Here is an 18,996-nt window from a genome sequence, read left to right on the forward strand (position 1 = left end):
CATATGCATTCCCACCTCTTCCCTTGATACACAAGGTTTTACTAAAAATCAAGGAAGAACGTCCAAGGATAATCCTGATAGCTCCAAACTGGCCAAGACAACACTGGTACCCACTGCTGAGGAGCATGTCTCGAACAATATGTGGCCAATACCCCTGATGCCTTTGATGTTAACTCAGAACAACTACAACATCATGCATCCAAACCTAAAAACGTTGCAACTGACTGCATGGAACATCACATAGCAGCAGCTAATCCAGAACTTTCACAAAGAGTTAAAGACATTATTCTTGAAGCACGCAGACCTTCAACAAGAAGAAACTATGCTGGAAAATGGAAGAGGTTTGTCAGTTGGAGTACTGAAAGAGGAAAAGATGTGTCAAACGTAGATATGCCTAACATTCTGGAGTATCTGGCCGAACTTCTTCATTCAGGCCTGTCCTACTCCTCCATCAAGATACATGCATCAGCTATTTCAGCAGAATACAGCTTTGATCCACCTGTTTTTTCGCATCCTTTGCTCAGGCAGTTCCTCAGAGGAATCAAGAATGTAAAACCTCCAAGGAAACCACCTTTACCAGCTTGGGACTTAAACTTTGTGCTAGAAAAGTTGACACTATCACCCTTTGAACCAGCAGCAACAGCAGACCTACAACACCTGTCATGGAAAACTGCTTTCCTACTGGCAATTACTTCAGCAAGGAGGGTTTCAGAACTACAGGCCTTAATGGCAGTGCAACCCTTCCTAATCTTCCACCAAGATAGAGTGTCCATGAGGACTAATCCTACATTTATGCCTAAGGTGGTATCCAGAGTGTCTTTAAACCAGGCAATCCACCTACCTACCTTCTTTCCCAACCCACAAAACAGAGGGGAAAGAATACTGCATACTTTGGATGTACATAGACAGCTACGCTACTACTTGGACAGAACAAAAAGTAGCAGAAAGACTGACCAACTTTTGGTAGCCTATGCAACAGGAAGGGAAGGAAAAGCTATTTCCAAACAGACAATCTCCAAATGGATAGGAAATTGCATACGATTCTTACTCCTTCCATGGAAAACCAATTCCACAGAACATAAGACCTCATTCTACAAGGGCAACAGCCACTACCACAGCCTTCTTACGAGGAGTGGCAACCAAAGACATTATTGAGGCTACTTGGACCTCCGTGCATACATTTGCCAAGCATTATAATTTGCCTCTATATTCCAGATCCCGAGCAGGGTTTGCCACTGCTGTACTGCAAGGGATCCTAAACACACCATAATCTAGTTTTATCCTCCTCCCTAGTTGGCTATGGTATTCTACCCAGTTGTTATGACTGCAGATGCATCCATGAAGGACATAGTACAGTTTTGTACCTACCATAAATGTAGATGTCCGAACTGGATAGCATCTGCAGTCAGGATTACCCTCCCTCCTTCCCCTCTGTGGTACTCCTAGGGTGTTTACCCTCCTAATAGCTAGCTGGTGGGGGGGAGTCTTTTATGGTGTATTTGTTGGTATATATGTACATACATGCTTATTTTTGTGTTTACCTCTATCTTTTTGGAAACATTGGCATCTATCCAAATTTTAGCCTTCAAGAGGGCTACTGGCATCTGGGGCAAGAAACACTGAGGAAAATGGCGTCGGCTGATGCCTTTATACCCGAAGACCAACAGAGATGACGTTGGGTGAAGTGCGACATCTGCTGAAGCCGGACCCGGACTTTGGAATCCGGCCGACTGAAGGGCTGCCTGACGACAAGACAACCCAGTTGTTATGACTGCAGATGCTATCCAGTTTGGACATCTACATTTATGGTAGGTACAAAACTGTACTTTTTGCATTCCTTTCTCCTTATCTGTACTCAGTTTCAGCTCATGTGCCTTCAGTTTTGCGTTCCATTCCCCTTATCTGTACTCAGTTTCAGCCCATGTGCCTTCAGTTTTGCATTCCATTCTCCTTATCTGTACTCAGTTTCAGCCCATGTGCCTTCAGTTTTGTGTTCCATTTTCCTTATCTGTACTCAGTTTCAGCCCATGTGCCTTCAGTTTTGCATTCCATTCTCCTTATCTGTACTCAGATGTCCTTCAAGGATGCATCTGCAGTCATAACATATGGGTTGTCCTGCCTCAGGCAGCCCTTCGGTCGGCCAGATTCCAAAGTCTGGGTCTGGCCTCGGCTGATGTCGCACTTTCCCCGACGTCAGAGCATCTGGGATATAAAATCATCAGCCGACGCCATTTTCCTCAGTCTTTCTTGCCACGCGGTGCCCGAAGCAGAAGCTGTTCGCAATTGCCGGTCGGTCAGATCCAGTGATTTCAGCTACCGAAGACTTCGAAAAAAGATAAGTACCCTGTTGGGGACTCTTTCTTGCCTCAGCCGATGTCAGACAAAGTAAATAATTGTTTAACTTGTGGGAAACAAATACCTCATAAGGATTTCCATTCTTACTGCCTTTCTTGCTTAGGCCCAGACCACGACGTATTGGCCTGTTTAGCCTGTGCCTCCTTCAACCAACGAACTCTTAGACATCGGTCGGAGTTTGCAGAGGAATTTTTTGGTGCCGCTTTTGCTTATAAAATGCCGTCGGAGACTCCGACTTCGCATATGGTCAAAAAACGCAAGGAAAAGGACCGACACTCGTGGCCCGCGGTTTCAGCTGAAACCACGGCTAGGCCTACCGCGAGTGTCTCGGTTTCATCCGAAACCGAGTCCTCGGCGATTCCTTCTTCCGAAACCATACTTCCGACCACCGAGGCCCGAGAGGCCCCGGCTGAATCGGCTTCAGAACTACCTACCGAAGCTAGTGTTCAGGAATTGTCCGACACCATACCTTTGGACATTTCTACCCCAGCACGTGGGGCAGCTAGGCCCCCAGCTTCTATGTCCATTAAGGCCTTTTCTAGGGCTAAAGCTGCCAAACTTTCAAAAGCTTTGCCTGCCAAATCTACACCACAGAGGCCTTCCTCTAGTTCACAGATCCTCAGCCTTGCTGAGGACCTTATCTCCTTAATTAGGGGTTCACAACCTCACCCAGACAGGGCCTCTCAACCTCCTCCAGACAAAAGGCCCAGGACTGACCCCTCTGAACCACACTCCTCAGATGATTCCACGGATGGATCTGAGTTGTCAGACCACCAGGAAGGGGCTTACTCGCCTTATGAGGATTCAGATGCAGAGGAATATATCCCTTCAGCCTCTCCTCCTGAAGAGTTTTCCTTTGGGGAGACTTTACACTCCATGAGAGAGCACTTTCAATGGCAAGGTCAGGATTTCACTGATTCTAGAAAAAGATTAAGGACCTTTTTGCATTTGCCTCAGCACAGGCCCTTAGCTATACCTCCTGTTCTAAATGTAATTGATGATGTGTACAACGATATCAGTACAGCCCCTGATACTCTTCCTCCAGCCCCTGCCAAACCTGACAGACATTACAGGGTCCCGGATTCTCATTTCCATCTGTATAAAGCCCATTCTGCAGACCCAGAAACTATTTCTCAGGGCCCTAAAGGGGTTGCAGCTGCTACTGCCAAAAATCATCTACCCTCTGAAAGAGAGTCTAGAGCTTTAGAGAGATGGGGAAAGAAGGTGTATACATCTGCAACTCTTTCTGTCAGGGCATTAAACTGTCAATTCCATATGATACAGTACCAAGAGTATTTGTTAGATGAACTGAATAAGAAACTTTCTTCTCCTGAACCCCTAGACCGTAAATCCCTTCAGGATTTGGTACATAACTCACAACAGGTTAGTAATCATTTCTTAAAATGTGGCTATGATGCACTGGAGGCTTCATTTAGATCAGCTATGACTGGGGCAGTTATTCGTAGGCATGCCTGGCTGAAGGAGCAATCTTTGCCAGACCATGTCAAAGCTAAACTCTTCGATGCTCCAATGGAGAAACAAAATTTATTTGGCTCCCCTGCTCAGGAGATCTTAAAAAAGGTGGAAGAAAAAGCAAAATCTGTGCAAACAGTTAAAGATTTCCTGCAAGTTCAACCACCGAGATTCAGCAGAAACTGGCCTACAAAGAATTGGTCCTTTCTGGACTTGGACAGAGCCCAGAGAAGCAGGAACAGGTGCTCTAGAGGCAGAGGTCAATCAAAGGGCTCCTACAGAGGCCGTCAGTGGCAGCCTGCCAACCAGAGGAGCAGTGCAACAGCTACAACGACAACCACTACTACAGGACAGACTCAATGACTTGACCCTGATTCCGCCTACCAGGGATCAACTGGAAGCACCCTTGGGCGGAAAGCTGGCTTTATTCTCAAAAAACTGGCATTATATTACAAAGGATATATGGACATTGCAAATAATAGACAAAGGATACAGGTTTCACTTCCACACTTTGCCAAAAAGAAGTGGAATACCAAACCTTCCACCAAATCAGAAGGCAGAGGCTTTAAGACAAATCAGCAATTTACTTCAGATGAAAGCTATAGAAAAGGTACCATGTTCAGAACAAGGCCAAGGATTTTACTCCAGACTATTCCTTGTACCAAGAAAAGAAAATCAATGGAGGCCTATTCTCGACCTGTCCGCACTGAACACTTATCTCATTGTGCCAAAATTCAAAATGCTGACCCTACAGCAACTTCTTCCAGTGTTGGGCAAGGAGTCTTGGCTGGTGACTCTAGATCTCAAGGAGGCATACCTGCACGTCCCTATCCGACCAAGTTGCAGAAGACACCTCAGATTTATTGCAGGATCAGAGCATTATCAATTCTCAGCATTGCCCTTTGGCTTATCTACTGCGCCCAGAGTATTCACGAAATGCCTGGCATCAGTAATTGCACATTGCAGACTACAGGGAATTCAAATTTATCCATACCTGGACGACTGCCTAATACAAGCGGACAACAAGAAAAAGTTGTTAAAGGACTTGGCCTATGCCATACACCTGCTACAGACCTTGGGATACACAGTCAACATCCAAAAGTCAAGACTAGTACCATCCCAAAGAATAACCTTCTTGGGTGCAGATCTGGACACAAACACCCAAATGGCGTTTCTCACAGAAGAAAAGCAAAAACAACTTCCAGATTACTTCATGATTCTGACAAGACAAACTCAGCTTACTGCAAGGAAATCCTGCAGGCCCTGGGTTACATGGCATCCTGCATAATTCTAATCCCACATGCCAGACTGCATATGAGGAAATTACAATGGTACCTAAGGAGTGTATGGTCCCAACACAGTCACAGTTTAGAAACCATGATACTAGTCATTCCATGCCTTCAAAAGGAATTCCTGTGGTGGGCTCAGGCCTGCCAGTCCAACAGAGGGTTGCCCTTCAACAAACCAAAAACAAGGCAGACCATCACCACGGACGCCTCAGACCGAGGATGGGGAGCACACATGGAGGACAAATGTATCCAAGGCCTATGGCCTCAAGGGCAGCTAAGCATGCACATAAACCAAAAGGAAATGCTGGCAGTGAGGCATGCAATCGAGGCATTCAAACCCTTCCTCCAACAAGGACATCTGTTAATAAGGACAGACAACACCACGGTCATGTGGTACATAAACAAGCAGGGAGGCACACATTCTTACCCTCTATGCTGGATGGCTATGAATCTGTGGGATCTATGCCTGAATCTCAATATCCAACTACAGGCCCAATTCATGCCAGGGAAAGAAAATGCACTGGCGGACAGCTTAAGCAGAACTACCATGGATGCACACGAATGGATGCTGCACCCAGACATCTTCAAACTCATAACAAAGACATGGGGAATGCCGGAGATAGATCTGTTCGCCTCCCCACTCAACCATCAACTGAAGACATTCTGCTCAAGGACATACCACCCAAAAGCTTGGAGGGTGGACTCTCTCTCTCTCTCTTTCAGCTGGAAAGCCCTAACAGTATATGCCTTTCCACCTCTCCCATTGATGTACAAGGTTCTACTGAAGATCAGGGAGAAACAGCCAAAAGTTATACTAATAGCTCTGGACTGGCCAAGACAACACTGGTATCCACTATTGAGAAGCATGTCTCAGGAAAAATCATGGCCTCTCCCCCTATGGCCTCTTCTTCTGATGCAGAACAATTTCAAGACCCTGCATCCCAACTTGAAAACATTGCAGCTAACTGCCTGGAAAATTCCTTAAAGCCCAATCAAACTGTTTTATCTCAGAGGGTGAAGGACATTATCCTGGAGGCTCGCAGGCCTTCCACAAGGAAGACATACTCAGCTAAATGGAAGAGATTTCTCATTTGGAGCACATCAAAGGGGACAGATGTCTCAGTGGCAAACCTAGCACATATCCTAGAATACTTAGCAGAATTGTTCCACAATGGCCTGTCCTATTCTTCCATTAAGATTCATGCTTCAGCAATTTCAGCAGAATACAATGTGGATCCACCTATCTTCTCACACCCTCTCCTCAGACAATTTCTGAGAGGGATCAAAAATGTTAAACCTCCAAGAAGACCCCCTCTACCTGCCTGGGATCTCAACTTTGTGCTGGAGAAACTGACACTACCTGCTTTTGAACCAGCAGCATCAGCGGATCTACAGTTTCTATCTTGGAAAACTGCATTCCTTCTGGCAATCACTTCAGCAAGAAGAGTATCTGAGTTACAAGCATTAATGGCAGTGCAGCCTTTTCTTATTTTCCACCAGGACAGAGTGTCACTAAGAACCAATCCTACTTTTATGCCAAATGTGGTATCTAGGGTATCCTTGAACCAAGCTATTCACTTGCCTACGTTCTTCCCTAATCCACAGAATAGAGGGGAAAAACTTTTGCACACCCTGGATATACACAGACAACTATGCTACTACTTGGACAGAACAAAGACTAGCAGAAAAACTGACCAACTTTTTGTAGCATATGCAACTGGGGTGCAAGGAAGAGCAATTTCCAAACAGACAATTTCAAAATGGATAGGAAATTGCATTTGCTTTTGATACTCCTTTCATGGAAAGACAGTTCCTGAAAATATCAGGCCTCACTCCACAAGGGCCACGGCCACCACTACAGCCTTCCTACGGGGGGTGGCTACCAAGGACATTTTAGAAGCTGCTACTTGGAGCTCCATGCATACATTTGCCAAGCATTACAATCTACCTTTATACTCTAGATCCAGAGCAGGGTTTGCAACTGCAGTCCTGCAGGGGATCTTAACTACACCATCCTTTTCTTAGCACCTCCTCCCCCAGATTGGCTATGGTATTCTACCCACATGTTATGACTGCAGATGCATCCTTGAAGGACATAGTACAGTTTTGTACCTACCATAAATGTAGATGTCCGATAGGTATGCATCTGCAGTCAGGATTACCCTCCCTCCTTCCCCTCTGTGGTATTCCTAGGGTGCTTACCCCTCTTTTAGCTAGCTGGGGGAATCTATTATGGTGTATTTGTTTGTTTATTCATGTACATAATTTGCAAATGTTTGGAACTTTTCAGCATTTATCCAAATTTAGCCTTCCTAGAGGGCACCTGGCATCAGGGCAAGAAAAACTGAGGAAAATGGCGTTGGCTGATGCTTTTATACCCCAGACGCTCTGACCTTGGGGAAAGTGCGACATCAGCTGAGGCCAGACCCAGACTTTGGAATCCGGCTGACCGAAGGGCTGCCTGAGGCAGGACAACCCATATGATGTCCTTCATGGATGCATCTGCAGTCATAACAACTGGGTTGTCCTGTCGTCAGGCAGCCCTTCAGTCGTCCGGATTCCAAAGTCCGGGTCCGGCTTCGGCTGATGTCGCACTTCACCCGACGTCATCTCTGTTGGTCCTCGGGTATAAAGGCATCAGCCGGCCATTTTCCCAGTCTTCTTGCCGCGTGCCCAAGCAGAAGCTGTTCGCAAGTGCGGTCGGTCGGATCCAGAGATTACTTCTACCGAATACTACTTGAAGACTTCTAAAGCTAAGTACCCGTTGGGGACTCTTTCTTGCCTCAGCCGATGTCAGAAAAAGTTAATAATTGTTTAACCTGTGGCAAACAAATACCTCATAAAGATTTCCACTCTTACTGTCTGCCTTGTTTAGGCCCAGCCCACGACGTAGCAGCCTGTTCGCCTGTGCTTCTTTCAACCGACACGCTTAGGCGTCGGTCGGAGTTTGCTGAACAGTTTTTCGGTTCTGTTTTTGCGTACATTATGCCGTCGGATCCTCCGACTACCCAATCTGCAAAAAACGCAAAGATAAAGACCGACACTCGCGGTCCGCGGTTTCGGCTGAAACCATGGTTAAGCAAACCGCGAGTGTCTCGGTTTCAGAGGAAACCGAGAAAACTGATCAAAGTACAGCTGAATCTATCTCTACAACTGAGGCCCCTGCTACCATTCTTGAATCGGCCTCAGAAATTATACCCACTACGGTGGTTGCCACTGACTTATCAGACACCATTCCCTTGGATGTCTCTACCCCAGCACGTGGTGCTGCTAGGCCTCCAGCAGCCATGTCCATTAAGGCCTTCGCCAGGGCTAAAGCAGCCAAGACTACTAAAACAGTGCCTGTTAAACCCCCTTCAACCAGGCCCTCCTCTAGTTCTCAAATGCTTACTCTGGCAGAAGATTTAATTTCATTAATTAGAGGATCTCAATCTCACCCAGACAGGGCCTCTCAGCCCCCAGAGAAGAGACCTAGGGCAGAGCCCCCTGAGCCAGTGTCATCTGATGATTCAGCCGATGAATCAGACATAACTGACCAGCCAGAGGCTCCTTTCTCTAATTTTGAAGACTCTGATGCTGAAGAATCCATTCCAGCTGCTTCCCCACCAGAAGAATTTTCCTTTGGGGAAACCTTACATGCCATGCGAGAGCAGTTCCAATGGCAGCAACAGGATTTTTCAGACTCCAGAAAAAGACTTAGGACTTTTCTGCTCCTTCCACAACACAGGCCCTTAGCTATACCTCCTGTTCTCTCTGTGGTGGATGATGCTTTCAATGATGTCTGCTCCGCTCCAGATTCTTTACCTCCAGCCCCTGCCAAACCAGACAGATTTTACAGGGTGCCAGACACTCATCACCACCTTTACAAGGCCCCTCTTGCAGGGCCCGAAAGTATATCCCAGGGTCCCAAGGCAGTAGCGACCATATCTAAAACCCTATTCCTTCTGAAAGGGAAGCAAGGTCATTAGACAGATGGGGCAAAAGGTCTACACTTCAGCTACTCTCTCAGCTAGAGCTTTAAACTGTCAGTTTCACATGATACAATACCAAGAGTTTTGCTTGATCAGTTAACTAAAAAGCTTACCACTGATGAATCTCTTGATAAGAAATATGTATTAGAAATGGTAAATAACATACAACAGGTTAGTAACCATTCCTTAAAATGTGGCTATGATGCACTGGAGGCTTCATTTAGATCAGCCATGACTGGCACAGTGATAAGAAGGCATGCATGGCTAAAGGAGCAAGCTTTACCGGATCATGTTAAAGCAAAGTTACTAGATGCTCCTATGGATAAGACAAGTTTGTTTGGTACACCTGCCCAGCAGGTTATGAAGAAAATGGAAGAAAAGGCAAAATCCGTTCAAACGGTTAAAGATTTCTTACAGGTTCAGCCCCCAAGGTTTAGCAGGAACTGGCCTGCCAAAAATTGGTCCTTTCCTGACTCCACAAGATCTCAAAGGGGCAGAAACAGACGTTCCAGAGGCAGAAACCAATCCAGAGGAGGTGCCTACAGAGGACGACAGTGGCAAGGTAACAACAGAGGCACAGACACAACCACTGCCACCACATCAACACAACCACAGTGACTTAATCCTAAATCCGCCTACCAGGGAACAAATAGCAGCTTCTCTAGGTGGAAAGTTAACCTTATTTTCAAAAAACTGGCACTATATAACAAAAGACAAGTGGATTTTACAAACCATAGATCAAGGATACCGGTTCCACTTTCACACTTTACCAATCAAAAGAGGAATGCCAAATCTACCTCCAAATCAAAAAACAGAGGCTCTACAACAGATAATGCAGTTAGCAAACATGAGAGCTGTGGAAAAAGTGCCAACTGCAGAGCAAGGAAAGGGGTTCTACTCAAGACTATTCCTAGTTCCAAGAAAGGAAAAAGTTGGAGACCAATTCTCGACCTGTCCGCCTTAAATACATACATCATTGTCCCAAAATTCAAAATGCTGACCCTACAGCAACTTCTTCCCATGCTGGGCAAGGAGTGTTGGCTGGTAACTCTAGATCTCAAGGAGGCATACCTGCACATCCCCATTCGACCAATCTGCAGAAGATACCTCAGATTTCTTGCAGGATCAGAGCACTATCAATTCTCAGCATTGCCCTTTGGCTTATCTACTGCGCCCAGAGTATTCACAAAATGCCTGGCATCAGTAATTGCCCATTGCAGACTACAGGAAATACAAATTTACCCATACCTGGACGACTGCCTGCTACAAGGGGACAACAAAAGCAAGCTGACAACAGATTTACAAAGGGTCATCTACTTGCTACAAGCACTGGGATACACAGTCAATCTACAAAAGTCAAGGCTGATACCATCCCAAACAAGGACATTCTTGGGCGCGGAATTGGACACAGTAAAACAAATGGCATTCCTAACTGCAGAAAAACAAAAAGAACTCCCTCTTTACTTCTTGGCACTAACAAAGCTGAACAAGTTAACAGCAAGAAAAGTATTGCAGGCCTTGGGCTTCATGGCATCATGCATAATCCTGGTCCCACTTGCCAGACTACATATGAGAAAACTACAGTGGTACCTAAAGAATTTATGGTCCCAACACAGTCACAGCCTAGAAACAGAAATCCCACTAATTCCATGCTTAAAACAGGAGTTCCTATGGTGGGCTCAGGCATGCCAGACAAACCCAGGCCTACCCTTTCGCAGATGTCAAGCAAGCCAGACCATCACAACAGACGCTTCAGACCTAGGATGGGGGGCCCACATGCTGGACAAATGCGTGCAAGGATTGTGGACACAGGATCAACTTCACCTGCACATCAACCTAAAAGAAATGCTGGCAGTAAAACTGGCAATCCAAAGGTTCAGACCATTTCTCAAAGAGGGCCAGTTGATGATAAGGACAGACAACACCACAGTCATGTGGTACATCAACAAGCAGGGAGGCACTCATTCATACCCATTATGCAGAATGACTTTGGAGCTGTGGAACCTGGCACTCAGCTACAACATCCAGTTACAGGCAATGTTTGTACTGGGAAAAGAAAATATTCTAGCAGACATATTAAGCAGAACCACATCGGATGCCCACGAATGGAAACTGCACCGGTCATTTTCAAGACCATCTCAAAGAAATGGGGAATGCCTCAGATAGACCTATTTGCATCACCTCTCAATCACCAGCTCAAAAATTTCTGCACAAGGACATTACACCCACTGGCATGGAAAGTGGATTCGCTCTCCTTCAGCTGGAAAGGCCTGACAGCATATGCATTCCCACCTCTTCCCTTGATACACAAAGTATTACTAAAAATCAAGGAAGAACGTCCAAGGATAATCCTGATAGCTCCAAACTGGCCAAGACAACACTGGTACCCACTGCTGAGGAGCATGTCTCAGAACAATATGTGGCCAATACCCTGATGCCTTTGATGCTAACTCAGAACAACTACAGCATCATACATCCAAACCTAAAAACGTTGCAACTGACTGCATGGAACATCACATAGCAACAGCTAACCCAGAACTTTCTCAAAGAGTTAAAGACATTATTCTTGAAACGCAGACCTTCAACAAGAAGGAACTATGCTGGAAAATGGAAAAGGTTTGTCATTTGGAGTACTGAAAGAGGAAAAGATGTGTCAAACATAGATATGCCTAACATTCTAGAGTATCTGGCCGAACTTCTTCATTCAGGCTTGTCCTACTCCTCCATCAAGATACATGCATCAGCTATTTCAGCAGAATACAGCTTTGATCCACCTGTTTTTTCGCACCCTTTGCTCAGGCAGTTCCTCAGAGGAATCAAGAATGTAAAACCTCCAAGGAAACCACCTTTGCCAGCTTGGGACTTAAACTTTGTGCTAGAAAAGTTGACACTATCACCCTTTGAACCAGCAGCAACAGCAGACCTACAACACCTGTCATGGAAAACTGCTTTCCTACTGGCAATTACTTCAGCAAGGAGGGTTTCAGAGCTACAGGCCTTAATGGCAGTGCAACCCTTCCTAATCTTCCACCAAGATAGAGTGTCCATGAGGACTAATCCTACATTTATGCCTAAGGTGCTATCCAGAGTGTCTTTAAACCAGGCAATCCACCTACCTACCTTCTTTCCCAACCCACAAAACAGAGGGGAAAGAATACTGCATACCTTGGATGTACATAGACAGCTACGCTACTACTTGGACAGAACAACAATAGCAGAAAGTCTGACCAACTTATTGTAGCCTATGCAACAGGAAGGGAAGGAAAAGCTATTTCCAAACAGACAATCTCCAAATGGATAGGAAATTGCATACGATTCTGTTACTCCTTCCATGGAAAACCAATTCCACAGAACATAAGACCTCATTCTACAAGGGCAACAGCCACTACCACAGCCTTCTTACGAGGAGTGGCAACCAAAGACATTATTGAGGTGGCTACTTGGACCTCCGTGCATACATTTGCCAAGCATTATAACTTACCTCTATATTCCAGATCCCGAGCAGGGTTTGCCACTACTGTACTGCAAGGGATCCTAAACACACCATAATCTAGTTTTATCCTCCTCCCCTAGTTGGCTATGGTATTCTACCCAGTTGTTATGACTGCAGATGCATCCATGAAGGACATAGTACAGTTTTGTACCTACCATAAATGTAGATGTCCGAACTGGATAGCATCTGCAGTCAGGATTACCCTCCCTCCTTCCCCTCTGTGGTACTCCTAGGGTTTTTTACCCCCCTAATAGCTAGCTGGGGGGGGGGGGGGGGAGTCTTTTATGGTGTATTTGTTTGTATATATGTACATACATGCTTGTTTTTGTGTTTACCTCTATCTTTTTGGAAACATTGGCATCTATCCAAATTTTAACCTCCAGGAGGGCTACTGGCATCTGGGGCAAGAAACACTGAGGAAAATGGCGTCGGCTGATGCCTTTATACCCGAGGACCAACAGAGATGACGTCGGGTGAAGTGCGACATCAGCCGAAGCCGGACCCGGACTTTGGAATCCGGCCGACTGAAGGGCTGCCTGACGACAGGACAACCCAGTTGTTATGACTGCAGATGCTATCCAGTTTGGACATCTACATTTATGGTAGGTACAAAACTGTACTTTATGACTGCAGATGCATACCTATCGGACATCTACATTTATGGTAGGTACAAAACTGTACTTTTCAGCCCATGTGCCTTCAGTTTTGTGTTCCATTCTCCTTATCTGTACTCAGTTTCAGCCCATGTGACTTCAGTTTTGCATTCCATTCCCCTTATCTATACTCAGTTTCAGCCCATGTGACTTCAGTTTTGTATTCCATTCTCCTTATTTGTACTCAGTTTCAGCCCATGTGCCTTCAGTTTTGTGTTCCATTCTCCTTATCTGTACTCAGTTTCAGCCCCTGTGACTTCAGTTTTGTGTTCCATTCTCCTTATCTGTACTCAGTTTCAGCCCATGTGACTTCAGTTTTGCATTCCATTCTCCTTATTTGTACTCAGTTTCAGCCCATGTGCCTTTAGTTTTGTGTTCCATTCTCCTTATCTGCACTCAGTTTCAGCCCATGTGACTTCAGTTTTGCATTCCATTCCCTTTATCTGTACTTAGTTTCAGCCCATGTGACTTCAGTTTTGCGTTCCATTCCCCTTATCTGTACTCAGTTTCAGCCCATGTGACTTCAGTTTTGCATTCCATTCCCTTTATCTGTACTTAGTTTCAGCCCATGTGACTTCAGTTTTGCGTTCCATTCTCCTTATCTGTACTCAGTTTCAGCCCCTGTGCCTTCAGTTGTGCATTCCATTCTCATCTGTACTCAGTTTCAGCCCATGTGCCTTCAGTTTTGCGTTTCATTCTCCTTATCTGTACTCAGTTTCAGCCCATGTGCCTTCAGTTTTGCGTTCCATTCTCCTTATCTTTGCTCAGCTTCAGCCCATGTGCCTTCAGTTTTGCGTTCCATTCTCCTTATCTGTACTCAGTTTCAGCCCATGTGCCTTCAGTTTTGGATTCCATTCCCCTTATCTGTACTCAGTTTCAGCCCATGTGACTTCGGTTTTGCATTCCATTCTCCTTATCTGTACTCAGTTTCAGCCCATGTGACTTCAGTTTTGCGTTCCATTTTCCTTGTCTGTACTCAGTTTCAGCCCATGTGCCTTCAGTTTTGCATTCCATTCTCCTTATCTGTACTCAGTTTCAGCCCATGTGCCTTCAGTTTTGCGTTCCATTCTCCTTATCTGTACTCAGTTTCAGCCCATGTGCCTTCAGTTTTGTGTTCCATTCTCCTTATTTGTACTCAGTTTCAGCCCATGTACCTTCAGTTTTGCGTTCCATTCTCCTTATCTGTACTCAGTTTCAGCCCATGTGCCTTCAGTTTTGTGTTCCATTCTCCTTATCTGTACTCAGTTTCAGCCCATGTGACTTCAGATGTTCTTCGTTTCCCATTGCTGCAGTCCTGACATAAGGGTATTCCGCTGCCCACCATCGGCCCGAATACCAAAGGGCTAGAACCGGCGTCGGTCATCGGCGCTCGAGACTGACATCAGTATGTGCCAGTACAAATGCGCATGACCGACGCCATAACCTCAGTCTTTCTTGCCGCATGGTCCCTAAGCAGAAGCAGCATTTGCAAGTGCCGTTCAGCGTTCTGGAATTGTCGGTTTTCGAGTTTCAGACCGGAGACCAAGTTGGGCTAAGTACCCCTTTGGGGACATTTTTGTCTTTTTCTTGCCTCAGTATTGACGGATGTCAGAAAAAGTTAATAACTGTATTTCTTGTGGGAAACAGATTCCTCATAGAGTTTACCATTCCCTCTGCATTCCTTGTTTAGGGCCTGAGCACGACGTTGTTGGGTGTCGCTTTTGTGCTACTTTTAACAAGCGTACTATTAAACGTCGGTTAAACTGTGCTAGGCTAGTGTTTGGTAAACGTTGTAATTATAACATGCCGTCGGATTCTCCGATGACTGGTTCTTCTAAGAAACGCAAAGAACAGTCTTTGCGGTCCTAACAGGATGAGGCGGCCACTCCGGACGCCGGTTCTGTAGTACCACTGGCTACTTCAGCGGCTCCTTCTGAAAGTTTACCTGAGTCTCAAGGGGAGCCTTTGTTACTGCAGGAAGTGGCTTCTCCTGTGTTAGGCCAGGCTGAGGGTGCTTCTCTGATGTCGGTGGTTCCCTCCCCTCATAGGGTAGTTAGGCCTCCTCCTTCTCATAGCAAAGCCCATTCTAAGTCTAAGTCTGCCCCTGTTGGTGCGTGTCCCCAGGGTCCAGCTCCTAGGAAGCACATGTTAAAGATGGCTGAAGATTTGATTACTTTAATTAGGGGTTCTATGCCCCCCCTGCGAAGAGGCCCAGGGTAGAGCCAGAGTTGGAGGGTTTGGTTCAGTCTTCCAATGAGTCAGATTCCTCTGTAGAAGAACTTCAGGATTTCCCTCCCTATTCTGATTCGGAGGCTGAGGACTCTACTCCCTCTGCGTCCCCTCCAGAAGGTTTTCTTTCTCTGAGACTTTGCATTCCATGAGGGAATATTTCAAATGGGAGGGCCAGGATTATTCTGATTCCCGTAAAAGACTGAGAAAATTCTTGTTTTTGCCTCAGCATAGGCCCTTGGCTATTCCCCCTGTACTGGATGTTGTTCAGGATGTGTTTTCTGAGGCTGCCCTTAACCCAGATTCTCTGCCTCCTGCCCCGGTTAAACCAGACAGATACTACAGGGTTCTGGAAGCTCACAAGTACTTATATAAGAGTCCTAGGGCTGATCCAGAAACTATTACTCAAGGCCCCAAAGGGGTTAGGGCTTCTGTGGTTAAGAATCCAGTTCCTCTGGACAAGGATGCTAGGGCCCTGGATAGGTGGGGTACAAAACTGTATACCTCTTCTACTTTGGCTATGAGAGCTTTAAATTGTCAGTTTCATATGCTGTATCAAAATTATTTGCTGGGCCAGTTGAAATGTAAAGTAGATGCTTTAGCTGAAGGTATTGAATGTAAGGAGCTTCAGGATTTAGTGCATGCTTCAGACCAAGTTGGTAAGCATTCTTTGCAGTGTGGTTTTGATGCTTTACAGGCTTCTTCCAGGGTGGCTGCTACTAGTTCAGTCATTCGTAGGCATGCTTGGCTTAAAGATCAGACCTTGTCAGAGCATGTTAAGGCTCGAATTATGGATGCTCCTCTACAATCTGATGTTCTTTTGGTCCTCCAGTAGAGTCAGTTTTGAAAAAATGGAGGAAAAAGCTAAGTCTATGCAGACAGTTAAGGATTTTTACAGGTTCAGCCCCTAAGTTCAGTAGGAATTGGCCTGCTAAGGGTTGGTCTTTCCCTCTTGGATTATCAGTCTAGGGGCAGGTCGAGGCGAGGTAGGGGTAGGGCTTCCTCTCAGGGCCCTGTTACTTCTAGGTCTTTGAGTTCTTCTACCCCTTCTGTTGGGGAGGGCAGGGGTCAGTCCTTTCGGAAACAGACCCAATGACCCGTGTCTTCAGCTGCCGGACTCTGCCTTGCTGGCAGCCCCTCTGGGAGGAAAACTGAGATTTTTCAAAAGGAATTGGCATTTGGTTACCCAAGACAAATGGGTATTGGACATAATAAATCGAGGCTACAAATTTTATTTTCACACATTCCCTCCTTTCAAAGGTATGCGGATGTGCCTCGTCAGCAAAAACTGGAAGCGCAGACTCAAATTTCTTCTCTGCTTCAGTTGGAAGCAATACAGGAAGTACCTTCTGCAGAAAGAGGCACAGGGTTTTATTCCCGTCTTTTCTTAGTGCCAAAGAAAGGAAATACTTGGAGACCAATTCTGGACTTGTCCATTCTAAATACCTTTCTGGAAATTCCAAAATTCAAGATGTTAACGCTGCAACAGCTGTTACCTATGCTGGGCAAAGATCACTGGATGGTGACTCTGGATCTCAAAGAGGCCTATCTTCACATTCCTATCAGGCCCAGTTGCAGGAAATTCCTGAGGTTTCGGAATGGAAATTTGCATTATTAGTTCTCTGCATTGCCCTTTGGCTTGTCTACTGCGCCCAGGGTATTCACGAATGTCCTGGCTCCAGTAATAGCTTTTCTCAGGCTAGCAGGAATTCAAATTTATCCTTATCTGGACGACTGTTTGATTCTGGCTCAAGGCAAGCATGAACTTCTTCAACATCTGCAGTATGTAATGACAGTTTTCAGATGCCTAGGGTATTCTGTGAACGAAATAAAGTCCAGTCTAGTACCCTCACAAGAGATGTGTTTTCTGGGTGTGAAACTGAATACAGCTGCTCAGATGGCATTTCTTACCCCGGACAAACAAAGGAATCTTCACCTATACTTCCAACAGCTATCAGTAATGTCCAGGCTGCTGCAAGGACAGTCCTTCAAGCCTTGGGGTTCATGGCATCTTGCATTCTAGTACTTCCCAATGCCAAACTGCATATGAGGAAGCTACAATGGTATCTCAAGAACGTTTGGACTCAACACTGCCACGATTTGGACACTGTCATTCAGATCCTACCTTGCATTCAGAGAGAATTTCTGTGGTGGGCTCAGGAATGTCACCTAAACAAGGGGCTCTCTGTGACCCAACCAGAGGGAAGTCAGTTATTAAGGACAGACGCCTCGGAGTCAGCCTGGGGAGCTCATTTCAGAGGAAAATGGATTCAAGACCTTTGGGCCCCGGAGCTACTTCACTTGCATATCAACATGAAAGAGATGCTGGCAGTTCAATTTGCTTTGGAGGGATTCAAAAGCCTACTTCAACCAGGACTGGTGTTGATTCGAACAGACAACACGACGGTCATGTGGTACATCAACAAGCAAGGGGGAACTCATTCTTACCCTCTTTGCAGACAAGCAATGCTGTTGTGGGAAACTGCTTTGAATCTGCATATCACTCTTCGAGCACAGTTTCTGCCAGGAGCACAAAATTCTTTAGCAGATGTTCTGAGCAGACAGATTGTGGATCCTCACGAATGGAAATTGGACCCTCAGGTATTTCTTCAGTTGACAATGGCTTGGGAACTCGGACATAGATCTGTTTGCTTCTCCTCTGAATTTCCAACTGCCACTGTTTTGCACAAGGCTATTTCATCCAAAAGCCTGGAAAATAGATGCACTATCCTTCAGTTGGAGCAACCTTCACATGTATGCTTTTCCTCCTTTGCCTCTTCTTCCACAGGTGCTGTTGAAAGTCAGGAGGGACAAGCCTTGCATGATCCTTATAGCACCAGATTGGCCTCGTCAGCATTGGTACCCTCTGTTGAGGAGCTTGATTCATGTACCACCTTGGCCATTGCCACACATTCCTCATTTATTGTCTCAGGAGAACAATCATTTTCTCAATGTCAGGGTGCACTCCCTGCGCCTGACAGCCTGGCGCATTCTGTTTTAGTGAAGGAGGACCTTCAGCTCCCTCAACAAGTTTTGGATGTTATTTTGGAAGCCAGGCGTCCTAGTACTCGAAAAGTTTATGCTGGTAAATGGAAGAGATTTTTTCTTTGGAGTTCAGCTAAAGGCTTTGATGTCGAATTGCCTAATTTGAGTTGTACTTTGCAATATTTGACTGTTTTATTGGACAAGGGTTTGTCCTTCTCTTCTGTAAAAGTGCATTGCTGCAGCTATTTCTGCTCACTATGATTGTGACCCTCCTTTATTTTCACATCCATTGGTTAAACAGTTTCTTAGAGGGGCAAAGAATATCAGACCCCCACGGAGAGCTCCTACTCCTACCTGGGATCTTAATTTTGTTTTGGAAAAGCTGACTCTGCCTCCTTTTGAACCTGCAGCTACAGCTGAATTGCAGTTCTTGTCTTGGAAGACTGCTTTTTTGTTGGCTATTACTTCTGCTAGAAGGGTATCTGAATTACAGGCCCTCATGGCAGTGGAACCTTTTCTGATTTTTCACAATGACAGGGTTTCCTTACGTACTAATCCTACTTTTCTGC

Source organism: Protopterus annectens, chromosome 1.part1 (genome assembly GCF_019279795.1).
Source record: "Protopterus annectens isolate FY-2018-M chromosome 1.part1, PAN1.0, whole genome shotgun sequence".
NCBI classification, from domain to species: Eukaryota; Metazoa; Chordata; order Ceratodontiformes; family Protopteridae; genus Protopterus; species Protopterus annectens.